The following is a 15,199-nucleotide window of genomic DNA, read 5'->3' as shown; positions in this document are numbered from 1 at the left end:
AGGAAGATATGTAAGAAAGTCCTTGTTTTTCCCTGTATATTCCTCACCATGCCCACACCCCGCTCCTAGGGGCAGCATTTGGGTTCTGGAATCAAACTGTCTGTAAATCTTGGCTCCGCCGCCTATTAAGCGAGGCAAGTTACTCAATAGCTTTGTGCCTCAGTTTCTTCATCTGTGAAATGGAGGAACATAGAATAATCATGTAGATAAACGAGATCATCCATCCATGCAACACAGGGGTCAACCTGCGTGGCAAATCATAAGTGCCCAGGGTTAGCTGCTAATAATAAATGTTTGCCTAGAAAATGGGTTGCCATTTTATCTGCAGCCCAAGATTTCATCAGACACATTTAGACAGGTCTTTACGTTTTGGGCCCCTCGCTGAGGCTATGATTGGGTTCAGATTTAGAGGCCTGGCACTCCTTAGCTTCCATGGTGTGGGACCAGGAATGTCAACTCCTTGGTGTCGAACTGTCTGACGATTTGGTTATATCCACTTGGGGAAATTTAAAGTCACAAAATGTTGATGTAGGAAGGGATCCAGTCTCTTTACCTTCCGGAAAGGAACTAAAGCTTAAGAAGTTCAGAGATTTGTCTGTGCCGGCAGTGGCAGAATTAAAACCCGAGTTTCCTAAGCTTCCACCAACCTCGCCTGTGGCCTAGACCCTGGCTCTCCCGCGCAGTGAGCGTCTGAGACTCGCCAACCTGGGACCCCTCCCTCCGCTCTCTCTGCTGTGTTCCAGCGAAAAGCACGACCTGTTTTTCCGTTCCTGGGTCATAGCTAACGGAGAATTAGGGCCCTCTGCCTGTCAGGAATAGCCCTGGACTCCAAGTGTGGAGGGGAGGACACACAACTTGAGCCCCTTAAAAGAGTGAACTAAGTTGTCACCCGTGCTGACTTGCACCTAAATTCTCATGAACCAAGAGCGCTTTGCGGGTAACGGGGTCAGGGTAGCGGCGTCAGTGACACTAACAGAGAAGACAGCCGTGGGGGCTTTCACTGGGAAGGCCGAGGAACCAAAGCCACCTGCCCTCGTCCTGTGCAGGCGCTGAGGTCGTAGCGGCGGCCTTCCTCCTGCTTCTGAAAGGGCGACGGGCGCACCCGCGAGCCGAGAACAAGATGGGGGAAGGCGGGCCTGGCGACAGGGTTAGAATGAGCGACGCGGGTTCGCTCTTTGCCAGCGGAGCGCGTGTCCGAACGAAAACCTGCTCAATCAGAAAACTAGACACGCACGAAACCACCAGGGGATACCTCCCGGAGCCGCCGCTGCGCACGGGTCGATTTACTCTAATTTAGCTCCCGGCTTATCGGCCGCCGTACGCGGACGCGGCTGAAGCCCAGCGGGGCCTCGCGGCGTCCCGTTTCCTCCGCGCCCGGAGGGCGGGAAGGACCCGGTAGGTCCCGCGTCTCGACTGTGCTGCCTCGGACGGCCCAGGAGTCGTGAGGTCGGGCATCGAGGGCGCAGCACGCCCCCCGGGGAAGGTGCTCCTCTCCTGGCGGGGCGCCTGCTCGGCCCTGGGCCGCCGGGTAAGAGAGGCGGGGCCCCGCAGGGAAGGCGCCGGCTCCGGGACGAGGCTGCGGCCACGGCTGGGGCGGGGGAGCTGGGCGAGGGAGAGCGAGAGCGGGGGCGGGGGGGGCGGGAAGCGAGGCGGCCGCGCGAGGAAATGGGGGCGCGCTTCCGCTCCCCCTAGGCGGAGCCGGGCCGGGGCGCACCGGGGGGCGGGGGTGGCGGGCCGGCCAGGGGCTGACCCCGAGCGCCGCGGAGTCTGCACCACCGGCCTCCGCTCGCTCGCCTTCTGCCGCCTCGGGTTAGGCGGCGGCCGTCAGCGCGCACCTCATCAATAAGGCCTGACAGGCCGCCGGCTCCGCTGCCATCCATCACACCCGCGGGCGCGGGCGGCGGCGCTGGGCACGGCGCAGGGGGCGGGCGCGCGGGGCGCGGGGAGGCGCCCGTGCACACCGGGGAGCCCTGCCGACCCTAGGAGAGCTCAAGGCAGACCCGTGTGGCTCGGAAACCGCATTTTTCCATCAATCAACAAATATTGGACTTTATTCCACCTCTAAACCCTAGTCTTTTGAGGATGTGTTCATTTGTTTTTAAAGATCTGTAAATGAGCTTAGAACTGATCTAGCACCTCCCGAATGTTTAGCAGACGAGGGAACTGAGACAGAGTGGGAGGCTGGGCTTGCCCTGAGTTCACTCCGCCGGGTCAGTGGTGGTGGAAACTGGAGCCCACCTCTGACTCCCTGCCCCCGCGCCGGCCACCCTGGCGCTCTGCGGAACTAGGCCTGAGATGCACGTTTGGCATCAAATGTGTGAAATGGGCCAAGCCTTGCACGTTGCAGGTTCCGGGTGTGCTTTTCAGTGCGAGAACTGTGCAGGGTCCGCACAGTTCCTGGCCCAAATCTGGTCACTGCATGTGTGCACGGGGACTGAGGTCCGAAAAAAACAATGGTAAACGAGGCAAAAGTGACTGGGGGGTTGGACACCTACACACAAAAGTAATACGGTTCCTGGGATTCATTTACTTACCCTTCCCACCTATCGCTTTCCCCCAAGGAGTTAACATGGTTTCTCTTCATGCACTGAATTTGCTCCAGCGGTTTCTCCTATTGCTTGTTTTCAGGACTCTTCCTCACTGGTCTGAACAGTTTAGTGGTAGAAACTTGTGTCCATCCTTGTATCTCCGAAGATTTCATGGTGCCTCGCACGTAGTAGGCATTCAGTAAATGTTTGGTATATGAATTGCAACCCTTGTAAGGGAATTCAAATAATTCAGATCCAGAGATCACTAAAGCTGAAAGAACTCTCAGATCAGAGTATCCGATGTCATTTCACGCGAGGGAGACCGGCCCCACAGTGCCGCCTTTGATTTACTCAAAGCCACCCAGGGGGTGAGGTCAGCTCTGTAGTGGCCCCCAGGATTCTCCACACACACACCCCCCCCCATCCCCGCCACAGCGTTTCTGTGCCACCACTTTCTCCCTCGTGCGGATTCCTGCATCTTTTTCACTTCTTTCCCTGCCTTCCCACCTTTTGGTTCTTCCACTGCTTAATTAGCAAGCTCTCTCCAAGGATGAGGATGAGAATAATAGGGAAATTGACGTAATCAAACTGTTTGCTGTTTTTCTCACAGGAAACACCGTATTTTGTGGGACTTTGTCCCTTTTTTGTTGCTGATAATGGTGGTGTTTTATTAGTGTTGGGTTTTCAATTCAAGAAGATGAGGTGACGCCAGTGGCCAGTGGGTTTCTGCTAACATTTATTTTCCTCTATTACCATGGTTTGACTGGAGTTAGAAACAATGATATTATCCACAGCTCTGGGAAGGAGTAGAAATGATCACACACGTGTGTGTGCGCGCGTGCATACGTGCATGTGCACGCACCATTTTTATTGGGCAGAAGAGGAAGGCAGCAAAGCCATCCTGTGACACAAATAGTCAGTGGCTTCTGGCTCCAAGTGATGTCCGCTGGACTATGGCGTCTGTAAATGCAGGTACAAAGTGTGGTAGCTTATCTGGCACAGGGCACACTCTCTTCCATGTGCCTGCGTGGTCGCCATGTGCGCATCACAATCTGCAGCTAGGTGTGATGAAAAGAATTAGAGTTAAAACAACTTCTCCTGCAGAAGTTGTGAGGATTTGATAAGATTGTGTGCAGGAGAGGCCATGTTTCACCAGATGCTCTTCCCTTAGTCCATTTGGAAACACAGCCCTACTCTCAGCGGCAAACTCATTCTTTCAAGGCCAGGCCTTAGCTTACTCTTGCCTCATGGGGCCAGCTGGCGAAAACCCAGTCTTCCCTGACTGACTGGGTCCTGGCCAGCTGGGTCTCCTACCGCCGTCCATCCTCCACCAACAGGTTGCTTGGGGAGTGACAATGTGGTGGAAAGTGACTTAGCAGTCCTGAGATTCTGCTGCCTGGCTCCGTGACTCTCAGGAGGAGAGAACAGAAAAATCCTTCCCCGGATGACACTCCCGACTGTGGCCCACTGTGAAACATGAGAGCACATCTCAAATGTGTGTGACTCGACACTGGAACTGCGCCCAGGGTAGTGTGCTGTGGCCTTGCCTGCAGCCCACACACAAGACCAGCCTTGGAAACTAGATCCTTTAAAAAGTGATGCAAGGGTTTATTTTGTATATAAATCATTCTTCTGAAGTGTTTTAGGTGAGAGTCCAACACGTACCAGGGGTGTGGAGTCTCCCTAAAGACAGGATGGTCAAGTGTGTATTCACGGGTAGAGAGAGAAGAGGGGCCAGAGACTCTTATCTTGCCCTAGCCATACTCTTTTCCCCTGCTTTTTAACAAGTCTGATTTATTGAGGTGAAATTTACATACAGTAAATTCATCCTTTTCAGTGAACAGTTCTATGAGTTTTTTTGACAAACACATAAATGGTGTAACCACCATCACAGTCAAGATATAGGAGAGTTGCAACACTTTACAGAATTTCCTGCTCCCCTTTGCAGTCATCTCTTCCCCAACCCCTTGCACCAGCAACCTCTGATCTGGTTTCTGTCCCTACCTGAGAATGTCACATGCACGAGTTCCTTTAGAGTTGGAGTCTGGCCTCTTTCACACAGTTCTGGTGCATTTGAGATTCACTCGTGTTGTTGGGTTTATGTGTAGTTCTTTCCGTTTTGTTCCTGAGTAGTGTTTTGCTGTATGGGTGTGCCTCATTTGTTTTTCCATTCCCCAGTTGAAGATCACTGGCGTGGTTCACAGTGTGGGGCCATTACGAGTAAAACTGCAGGATTTGAAGGCACCAGCAATTCTCCTTTATAAATTAAAGCACAACTTGCATTCAGCGTTTCCCATCCAGAGGCTGAGCATAAATAAATATGCTAAGTGGCTGTGTTCGTAGAGTTTGGGGTGAGATGTCACAGTCATCGACAAAAATGGTATGTGGAGAAGAGAGTGTGTTTAGACAGGAGGGTTCTGGAGAGGGAAAGAGAAGGAGAATTCAGGGCTTTTGAAGTGGAGTAGACAACTTTCTCACACAGGAACTGAAAAAGCGATCACTCTTCACTGATAAGGCTCTGTCTTATACACTCTGCTCTGAGCTCTCCGCCTCATCCCCAGCCCACCCTCAGGCCCAGCGTGGACCGCAGGAACTGGGCATCTCAGAGACTTCGTGGGGAGAGGGGAGGTTCTTCCTCTGTGATGAGCTGCTATGAGGTGGGGGTGGAAGGACAGGATAGGGTTAGCAGCCTAGACTCCTCGGGTTAGCTCTGCACCTCCGTAAGTGAAAGCCTGCCCGCTCCCCTTTATCTAGGTGCTGTTTATTCCATCTCGTTCAGACCCTTTGCTTCTTGGTGATTCGCCCCAGTGGTTCCTTGCACTTCGTCAATTTGCTGTTCATTAGCACCTCTGCTGAAGGGAGAAAGCAAACTTTAAAAGTAGTGCATCCTTGTATCTCAATTAAACACATACAGCGAATGTGGAGAAAAGTTGAAGAGCCAAAAAGAAATGTAATGCCAGGGATCTTCCAGTCTTTTTATTCACTCAGGTCTGAACACAGTACATAACCATTTGACAAAAATAAGGAGGTCTGGTTATCAGAAGCACCGTGTCTTCCTCCTCTTCTGCTGTTGCAAGAAACCAATTATTCCCAAACAATTAATAAATATCTTCAAGGACCCATGGTTGTTAGGGGGAAAGCAACCCACTCTCTAGGGCACCTGTGCAACTGTGCTGCAGCTGTGGGGTGGTGGCGTGGAAGGCACATTACTGTCCATTGCAGGGAAGCCCAGGCCTGGCTGGAGTGGATGCTCACCAGCGTGAAGGACCACAAAGCCTCCAGCCTCCAGCATCCTTCTCCCCTCCTCTAGCCCCTGCCTTTTCATGGTCCCCCAGAGATGCTGTCTTCACACTTGGGCTTCTGGCTTCCTTGACACTTTCCTGTCTCTCAGCCGCGCCAAGCCTCGGCGCCTGCCTGGGCGTCTTCTCCAACTCCGGGTCACCTCGGCTCCGTGGCCAAGGGAAGGGTGCCGGGACGGCGGGGAGGTGGCGGCTTGTGCGGAAACGGCTCTGGGAACACCACGTCTCTGGTGGCCCCACAAATCTCCCAGATGCGCGTTGGGTCTGGCGACTGGCAGCGCTCCAGCCACGTGTCTCCATCGCCATCACTGCCCTCCCGGGAGCTGGGCGATGGCGGGGGGGGGGGGGGGGGGGGGGGCCCCCCCCACAGNGGGGGGGAAGCCCTCAACTCCGGAATGACCTCGTCCTTGTCTGGTGCCCTCTATTCCGATCTGGCCCTGGTCATTGACTTCCCATTCATTTCTCTTGCTTGCTTTCTCCTCCCTCTGGGGGTCCGGATTCTCTGTTTCTGTCTCTAGGTCTCTTGAATCCTGTCTCGCCATCTCTCTCTGGGCCTGAGATGCCCTGTCTGTATCCCTCTCCACGCTCTCCGCCTGTCCATCCCCGATCTGTCCCACCCCGTAACACTCCACCTTTTAACACTATGTATGTGACTTATTTGTTGTTCATCTTCCTCTTATAGAGCATAAGCTCCCTGGGAAGACTTTTTTTCCTCTGTTTTCCTCCATGCTGAATCCCAGTGCCTTGAAAGTTCCTGACATAGAGCAGGTGTTCAATAAATACAGAATGATTGAATAAATGAACGAATGAGTCCCATCCCTCTCTGGTTTCCTCAGGCCTGTCTCATTCTCAGTTGTTCCCAGGTCTTTCTTCTGCCCTCCATTCTGCCTGTCTCCCTCGGTCCCCACTTTCCTCTCCTTTCTCTTCTATCTGTCTCTCCATCCTCACCATTCCCCGTTGTGTGTGTGTGTGTGTATGTGTGTGTCCTACGAGACTGTGCCTGGCATCCTTCCTTGATCTTTGTCAGGGGGAGCTCCGTGGATTGCCACTGCTGAGCTCCAAACCAGGTTCACCGGCTGAGCGTGACTCCCCAAATCCTGCACACTGGGAAATCCCTTCTTCTTGCTGACCCCAAAGCCCAGGGCTCTGGGGTTCCCTTAGGGGCAGCTCCAATTTAGGTGGAAGATTTGAAGGCTGACCAGGTAGCTAGGCTGAGCTGATGAATGAACCCTAACAACCCAGTCAAGGACACTTTCTCCACATCGAGCGTGGACCTCAATGTCCCACTTTGAGAAATGGTGGCCACTCTGGGTACCTACTGTATGCCAAGGAACACATTTCCTTTTGAGGGGAGTGTTCCATTCTCCAACTTCCACCAACCCTGAGAGATGCTATTAGAAATACTTTCTGTAATTTTAATCACTCAGCCTGCATTTATTGAGCATCTACTATGTTGGCTGCCAACCATGGTCTCTGACCTCATGAAACTTACCTTCTGGGATGTATAGGGGGAAAGAGTGTGTATAACCAATCACAGATAAACATGTATAACCAACTAAGAACATAAGGTCTATGAATAAAGTGAATTGATATACATTCCAAGAACATTTATTAGTGTTATTTCTCTGGAATTGGTACCTTTAGCACCACAACTTCAAAAGTTCCTTACAGGGGAGGAGGGAAGGAAGGAGGACCCACAAGTGAAATAATTGGAGCCCATGTCACCAAGAGAAACCCCAGAGATGGCAGCCTCAGTCCCCAAAGTGTAGGCCCCCCCAATAACCAGCAATCTGACGGTGGGTGCTGGAAGCTCCTGTTTGCTACAGTTCTAGGACCTTGGATGAGGAGGGGGAGAGGGAGCCAGGCTGGGAGGAGTCAGCAGGGCCCGCTGCAGGAAGTTGAGAGCAAGAAGTTCTTAACTCGCCCACCCGCTGGCCACAGTGTCCCCACGCACTTGGATGCCAGACTCAGTCTCAGTTCTGGCCCCGGATCCTGAGGAGCACGCCCTTTCCACTTAAAAGCCTCTGTCATCCTTCCCAAACCTAATGAAAATGTAGAGACTCCTTGTCTGTCCTTTTCGGATTTTCTGTCCCTTCCTGCCAGCTCACAGACGATGAGAAACGAACTGTTTTAAGTTGATTTTAATGTTTAAGTGTCAGATGTACTCAATACAGAAAATTTAGAAATATTTGAAAGATAAAATGAGGGGTAAAAAGTGTTTTATTGTAGAAACTTGATGTTTAATAGAATGGAAAAAAAGAAGACTCAGGAACCTAGGTCTGAGACCTGTTGTGAAGCACGCCAGCTTTGCCACCTGGAATGAATGTCTTGTCTTTCTGGGTCTCCGAGCTGCCGTTTGTATGAGGTTGATAACACCTCCTCTCTCTTCCTCTAGTGCAAGGATGTTGTTTCCTCGAGAAATGGAATCTGAGAATGTTCTGTAGTCTAAAATGACTATAAAGCCTGAGGGGGTGTGCCAAAAACCGTAGTCCTCAGGGCTGGGAGCACCAGGAAGCTTTTGCGGAGGTCTGTAAGAGCATGGCTTCACTTTGCAACACGGATTCATGTTTTTAAAAGCAAGACAAAAGTATTGCCGCCTTCGCTCTTTGAGACTGCAGGCGAGGGCTGACGGCAGCTCCCCGGGATGCAGAGCTCGGTTCCCGGTGTGAGGAGTGAGAGTCGCTCTGTCCCTCCCACCCCCACAGAGAATTCTGGTTGAGCAAAGCTTGTAGCTCAAGGAGGGAAAGGTCTGTGTAGCCTTGCATCTTAATTCGTTCTCCATTTATCCACCCGCTCTGCACTTTGGCTCTGGGTGCTCTGCCTGGGAGGAATTGGCCAGAGGGCAGGGCAGGCCTGCGAGTGAGCAGCAAGTGTGGCTGAGGGAGGAGGACTCCAGCCGGGAGCTCCCAGGCAAGGCTCAGGCATTCCAAGTCCACGGGGGCCAGGTCAGGAGCCCGCATACGTCCAGTGCGGGCCACTCTGCTTGTCTGTCCTTGAGTCCTAGCTCACAAGTCCGCAGAGACGCATCTACATCTCCAAAGAAATTTGTTGTGGGCGGGGGCTGGGGGGTGACTTCCACAGTCCCCTCTGTGGTGCTTTCTCTCAGGAGGCTCACCGTTCTTGATTATAAGACTTGTTGGGGCCCCGTGTTTTTAAGGCTTCTTTGGTTGTCAGGTAACGCAGGAGCCGAGGCTGATTTTCACAGGGTGCCCAACGACCTCACCAGCTGGAATTGAGATTGTGGCACCCCACATGGTGCTTAAAGCAGCTGGGGTCTGCCCAGGAAATGCGGGGAACGCAGTGCTGGAGATCCTCGCTGATGTCACTGTAAATTCAACAGTTTATTAACTTCCCCCCCAGGCAACACTGAGCTCAGATTCCTCATCCAGCCACAGCCGCGCCTCTGCTGGGCTGTGACCTACTCCAGCCCCAGGGCCGTAATGGAGTAAGGGAATGCAACTGCTCTTGTGTCCAGAGAGAACACTTTTAAGCGAACAGTACATGTAAGTGGTTCTTACTTGTTAAAATCTCACAACCTGACTCTTCGCTAGACCCAGGCCCTTAGTAAAAAGAGGTCAAAGGCTTTCATGGTATTCACATTTCCCGGTGGAATATAGAAAAGCAGAAAGCAAACATGAGTGGGGTTGGGCCACATCCCAGACCAGAAGCCTAAGAACATCTTAAAAATAGCCTTTTAAGATTTCGAACCTTAGAGCACCCCTCCCCCTTCCAACCGCCTCCTGGGCAGGGAGAAGCCTGGGAACCTGCCGATAAACCTCCTCCAGACCCGCAGGCCAGGGAGGCCTTGAAATGCTCCCAGCTCCTGGCAACCCTCTCGGCGAGGCTGCTCCCACCTCCCCAAGGGAGGGAGGAGGCCAAGGAAGAAAAGAGGGAGGGAGCGAGGGAAAAGGAAACACCCCAAAAGAGCAGGCTGCTCTCCAAACACCCTCTTGAATGTCCTTGAGCCTTAGCCCTTTGGGGAGAAAATCGGGGTGGTGGAACCAGAGAAAAAAAATCTACAGGAAACAGACACAAATTTCTCTGTCCCAGGGAAATTTGAACCAACGAATCTTTTCATGCTTCCAGGCCCACGGGGAGAACGCCAGCGGGAGGTGTGGATAAGGCCCTGTCAAGGGCCTGGCTGGGAACGGGACTGCAGGGGTGGGGGGCCTGGGAATCAGGGCTTCCTCACAAGCAATAGTTTAGAAGAAGCAGGCTCTTTCAACAGGGGTCTCATAACCAGGCCACACATAGAAGGGCCTGGCATCGTCCCATCACTGTAAAGAGGAGACTGAAATTCCAAGAGGCTGAGGGGTGGGAGAGAGCCGCGGGAGGCTCGCCACAGGAGGGCCAGCTGACGCGAATCTCAGCACCCCACGCTCCTGCGCCTTGGTCCACCCGCACTCCTGGAAGCAGATCTCGTCGGAGCGGCCTTTGTCCTTGGCTTGGGTGAGGAAGCTCAGAGGGCTGTTCCTCCGGATGCCCAGCCCCAAGCACCTGGCTCGTTGCTCAAAAAAAAAAAAAAAGCCTAATTCCTAATTCCTAGTGTCAGCCCCTTTTGCTCTCTGAGAGTCTCGCGTGGGAGGCAGCTCTGAGACCTTGAGCATCGCTGGAGCCACAAATCCCCACGGAGAAGTGAGCGAGACTGGGGTAGCTACCCGCCTGTCCAAGCCCAGAGTTTCAACGCTCCAGAAAGCCCTCATAGGCCCCCAAAGCAGGCCTTTGGCTTCGAGCGGCTCTCCCTCAGCTGATGGGGACCTTTTCAAACAATGCAGGGGGCGCGTCCCCCCTCTGCTCCGCTGGGTCTGAAAGTGCGCAGGTTGAAGTGTCCTCCAGAAACAGCCTTTCCTCAGGTCCAGCCTCAGGGGTCCCCAGGATCTCCTTCCTCTTAAATCCTCAGGCCTGGGATATGAACCGCCAAATTTGCAGAGGCGCTGGAGAGGAGTTGGGGGAGCTGGAAAAGGGAAACTCAGCTTCCGGGGCGCGGAGGTGCCCAGGCTGACAGCTGCCCCAGGCAGCTGGGGTGCGTCTGCGCGCAGACCTACCGCAGCTCGGTCGGAAGCCCCAGTTTTCTCTCCTGCTCTGCGGCGCCTCTGGGCCTCTGCACCTTTCAGCTCAGGGAAGAGAAGTCCCCGCACAGCCGCGCTCAGTCCTTCCTCTGGGATTTTCCTGAGAATCCCCACGAGTTGGCTACGATCCCTTTGGGGGTTTCCTTTCAATCAGCCCTAGCGTCCTAGCTTCGTCCTCTGCTCCTCGGTCACTCTCACGCAGGCCGAGAATCCACGACCGATCACCAACTGCGGAATCGGCGTCACTGCTACCTTTCCTTCGGAGATACACAGGTTTCACGCAGGGTGGTATCCCGGCCCCCCTTCCAGACCCCTCTAATCTGGTATGAGAAAACTGTGATAGGGAGAAAAGCGCGGCCTTGGGGGGGGGGGAGTTTAACAGAAAGAGTGAGAGCCAGCGGCCGGCTGTTATCTGGGGCTGAAGGCTGCGGTAATCGATGGGTTATTTTTACGCGGTAATAGGGCCCTGTGATTGCTCTATTAACCTTTAGACCTGTCTGAGAGACTCTCCGGCTCACAGCCCCGCTGCGCTGGGGCCTCTAGACACTGACGCCGACTCCAAATCCCGACACCAAATCCCTGCTAGAGGGAGCAGGCTGAGGCTGCAGGCCGAGAAGTCCCGCTGGATTGCGGAGCTCCCCAAGGCCCCGCCTTGTCCCTGGGATTAGTGCTGTGGCTCCGCAGGCTGCACTGAAAACGGCAAGATCTGAAAGGAGAGGCCGCAAGGGTGGGAAGCGTCGCCAGGCGGGGGTGTACATTTTGCATACATATATAAAATTGAGGGCTGGACCCAGCGCTGAAAATCTGGGAAACTAATGGGAAAGCGAAAAGAGGACTTGCATCTCTGAGCTCTGATTTCAGGAACCAGTCCCAGGTTTATTGTTTCTTGTACAAAACTAGAAGTCCCGGGCCAGGAGGATCTCCACTACCCACTCCCCTCCCAGGGATCTTTGGCAGACCAGGCACTCCCTGTGACCCAGTGCCCTACATCTGATCTGGGGTCACCTTCCCCTCTCTCAGTCCCGCCCCTTGCCCACCACTTTCAGGGACACAGAAGGCTCAAGACAACCAAGAGGCAGGGGAGGGGGTAAGGCCGGGAGGGGGTTGGAGAGAGGGCTCATTAATGAAACTGGCCCTGGGCAAAATTGCAAACCAAATCAACCGCCGCAGGGTGGTGGGTGAAGCCCCGTACCCTGGAGGCAGCACTTTAACGTTTTCCTGGGAGATCCCTGCACCTGGACTTTGCCTGATAGGGGAGCTTTTTAAACAGCTCTGCAGCCAGACGCCCAGTGGAGTTGCAGCAGCCTGGCCGGGTCCCCGCCCCCCCACCCTCGCCTTTGCACGTGACTCCGATAGGCCAGTCAGCGGCCAGAGGGAGCGCAGAGGCGAGGAGACCGGAGAGGCGAGCTCGGGGACTTGGAGGAGGCTAGCGCAGCGGCTGCGAGAGGCTGTGCCGCCGCCAAAACTCGTGGGCTAGGAGATCGCACACCGGCCCTCCTGGGACGGCCCAACCCCGCAGGTACAGCTTTTTTCTTCCCTGTCCTCGCCCTTCCCCCCCCCCCCCAACCGCTACACTCTGAGCTCCCCCGCGCCGGTTTGCCTGGGAATGGAGAGGTAATAGTAGGTGAAAGGAGACATCAGTCACTCCTCTTTCCGCACACTAGACGAAGCCTGCTATACCTCTGGCTTAGCAGCCTCTTGAAAACACAGTAAGACTGCAGGGGGGGTGGTGAGAGGGGAGGAAGCAGAGAAGGATCTTCGAAATTCCTTTTGGATTCTTTCGATGCGAACTTGAACTTTTTAAATCACGCCCCTGTGTGCAGAGTCCTCAGCCCTTGTTTGCGCCTCGAAGGCCAGGGCCTAGGTAATGATGGCCCAGGCCAAATCACCCTGACCGACTGATCCGGGGCAGGTCGCACACGGAGGGGCAAAGACGGAGGAGTGTCGCCCACTGGCGACTCCAGGGACGCCGAGTGGCTGTGGGAGACAGAGGCCCCAGGGAGGCGCTCTGCAGTCGCACACAGCTGCCGAGAGCCTGGCCTTTCTATGCCTTTCTGACCAGCCTCCTCGCCTTCCTGACTGGGGTGCGGTGAGCTAAACGCCCCCCATGAAGCAACCCTACCCACCCACAGCTCTTCTGGGTGACGCTAGTTGAGGGCCAGACCCCGGCGGAAAGCTGCGACGTCCCTCTGCTGGCTACGGTTTGCTGCCCGGATCCACGATATTCTGTCCTTCGGCTTTGGGCTGTGGTGGTGGAGGGGCCACCCAGGGGAGAGGAGGATGCCCGAGGGATGAACTGTCACCACCCTGATGGAATGAGGGGACTTGTGGTTGGGCGAAGAGGGTGGTGAGGGACCCACGGCCTGGGGGGGAACCGGGCGCCAAAGCCCGGGCCGCTGGGAAGGTTGGGGAAGCGCATCACGGAAGTCTTTTCCGTGTTTCTCAGAAACGGAATGGACAGCCGGGAGCAGGTTTCAGGCTGTTAAACACAGAATGGTTTTAATGTGGGTGGCAGAGTACTGCTCCCCACACTTCTGAGTGCGCTGATGTGTGACAGTTTTCTGAGCAGCAGGCCCAGAGCGAAGGCGCGACCGGAGCCGAAAGAGCAGGAGTGACCTGTAAACCGACGCGAACATTTTGGCGTTCTGGGTTCTGCAGTTCTCAGAAACAGATCGGGAAAAGGCTGTGGGCTAAATCATGAAGATAGAAAGCATTTCCTGTCGGGCCTGTGAATTTGGGGTGAACTGGGATGAGTGATCAGGATTAAAGGAAAACGTGAGGCGCAGGCCCGGGCGCCCATGGCGAGGCCAGACTCTGCCGCTCTCAGGAGATCCCTTCATTCCCTCTCCCAACGCCTGGCCGGGGCTCAATTACAGTTTAGAGTCGACAAGTAAGAGTCGTTTTAAGAAAATAGTTAATTTCTTGTTTTGTTTTTTTCCCGGAAAGCTATTGAAGGGTATTTTCTCCACCTCCTGTTGTCTAGTATTCCAACTCTGAGATAATGTACCAGTCTTTAAAAAGGCAGAGAGAATGTCAGACAAATGTTAGAAGTATGGCATTTTTAGCACTTACATTTTAAAGCTTGTAGGCTAGCATTTGTATGCATATTGGAAGTTGGATTACAAAATTATAAATCTTCCTTTCCTGAAGTTATGTGAGGAAGAACTTGTATTATGTTTTAGACCCGTACAAGTTGAATATTACAGGAAATATAATTAAATAGGTCAAGCATTCGATTTTAAAATTAAATAGTGAGTATTTCACTAAGGTGAACCTATGTATTTCCTTACTGGAAACCAGAAATTTCTATGAGGTATTAGTATTTTCCCTTCATTTTCAAAGGACGAAAGTTGACGATCTCAGGTCAAAGTTTTTGTACCCACCCTCAAACCAAACTTATCACTGAAAGTAAATGTTCCCCAAACCAGTAATTAATTGTATAGTTTAGAAAGCAAACAATAAACATTTAGGAGTCACAACGTGACTGTAAAACAGTATTTTTATTATTTTTAAATACTTTTATTATTAGCAATGTTGCAACAATGGTTAAAAGTATTTAAAAGATTTCATTTCCAGAACTGTTTTACAATAACAAAGATAACCATTTGTTATAGTACATATTACAGATGGGTCATTTTCTTATGATACATTAGAAATCTGTAAATACTAGCCAACAATTATATAGAACTCCTGTGCCTGTTATAACAGTTTTACATAAACCTTGTTATAAGTGGCTTTACATACATTGATTTATAATTCTTACCATGACTCCGTGAGATAGACATCTTTTTTAAAAGATTTTATTTATTTATTTTTAGAGAGGGGAAGGAAGGGAGAGAAGGAGAGAAACACCAATGTGTGGTTACCTCTCACGTACCTACTACTGGGGACCTGGCCTGCAACCCAGGCATGTGCCCTGACTGGGAATCAAACCGACCACACTTTGGTTTGCAGTCCGTGCTCAGTCCGATGAGCTATGCCATCCAGGGCCGCTAGTTACCTTTAATATTTGCATTTTTGCAAATGAAGAAACGGAGGCACAGAGAGGTGTAATGTGTTTAGTCATTCACTCAGCGAATGGCAGAACCTGGATTTAGCAGGCAGTTCAGCTGACATCTCTGTACGTCTACTATTGCGGTGAAAGAGAAACCACTGTTAGAAGAGCTGCCTCTTCTTGAGGAGAAAAGTGGGGGTGTAGTGGACAGCCTCAACCCCCTTAGGCCCTACAGACTCCACCCCCCCCCACTTCAATTGTACTTTGGTCTTCCACAGGTTTCAGAACTTTCCGATGCTTCAGTTCCCT

The 15,199-nt window shown here is 52.8% G+C and overlaps 1 protein-coding gene across 4 annotated transcripts in view; it reads left to right on the top strand.

The window, feature by feature from the left end:
• Positions 1–15,199, top strand: part of GATA4 (GATA binding protein 4) — a 66,049-nt gene that overhangs the window by 3,993 nt on the left and 46,857 nt on the right. For 2 of the 4 annotated variants that reach the window (XM_037042180.1, XM_037042177.1), the window contains exon 1: positions 12,328–12,415. The exons of 1 other annotated variant lie outside the window; for it this stretch is intronic. The gene's annotated coding sequence lies outside the window, so the exon portion shown is untranslated. One more of the 4 variants, XM_037042179.1, reaches the window with a different exon arrangement.

Source organism: Sturnira hondurensis, unplaced genomic scaffold, assembly GCF_014824575.4.
Source record: "Sturnira hondurensis isolate 20B ecotype Veracruz unplaced genomic scaffold, ASM1482457v3 Scaffold0003693, whole genome shotgun sequence".
In the NCBI taxonomy this organism is placed as follows: domain Eukaryota; kingdom Metazoa; phylum Chordata; class Mammalia; order Chiroptera; family Phyllostomidae; genus Sturnira; species Sturnira hondurensis.
The sequence above is the reverse complement of the archived record's forward strand: the minus strand, read 5'-3'. Positions and strand labels throughout refer to the sequence as shown.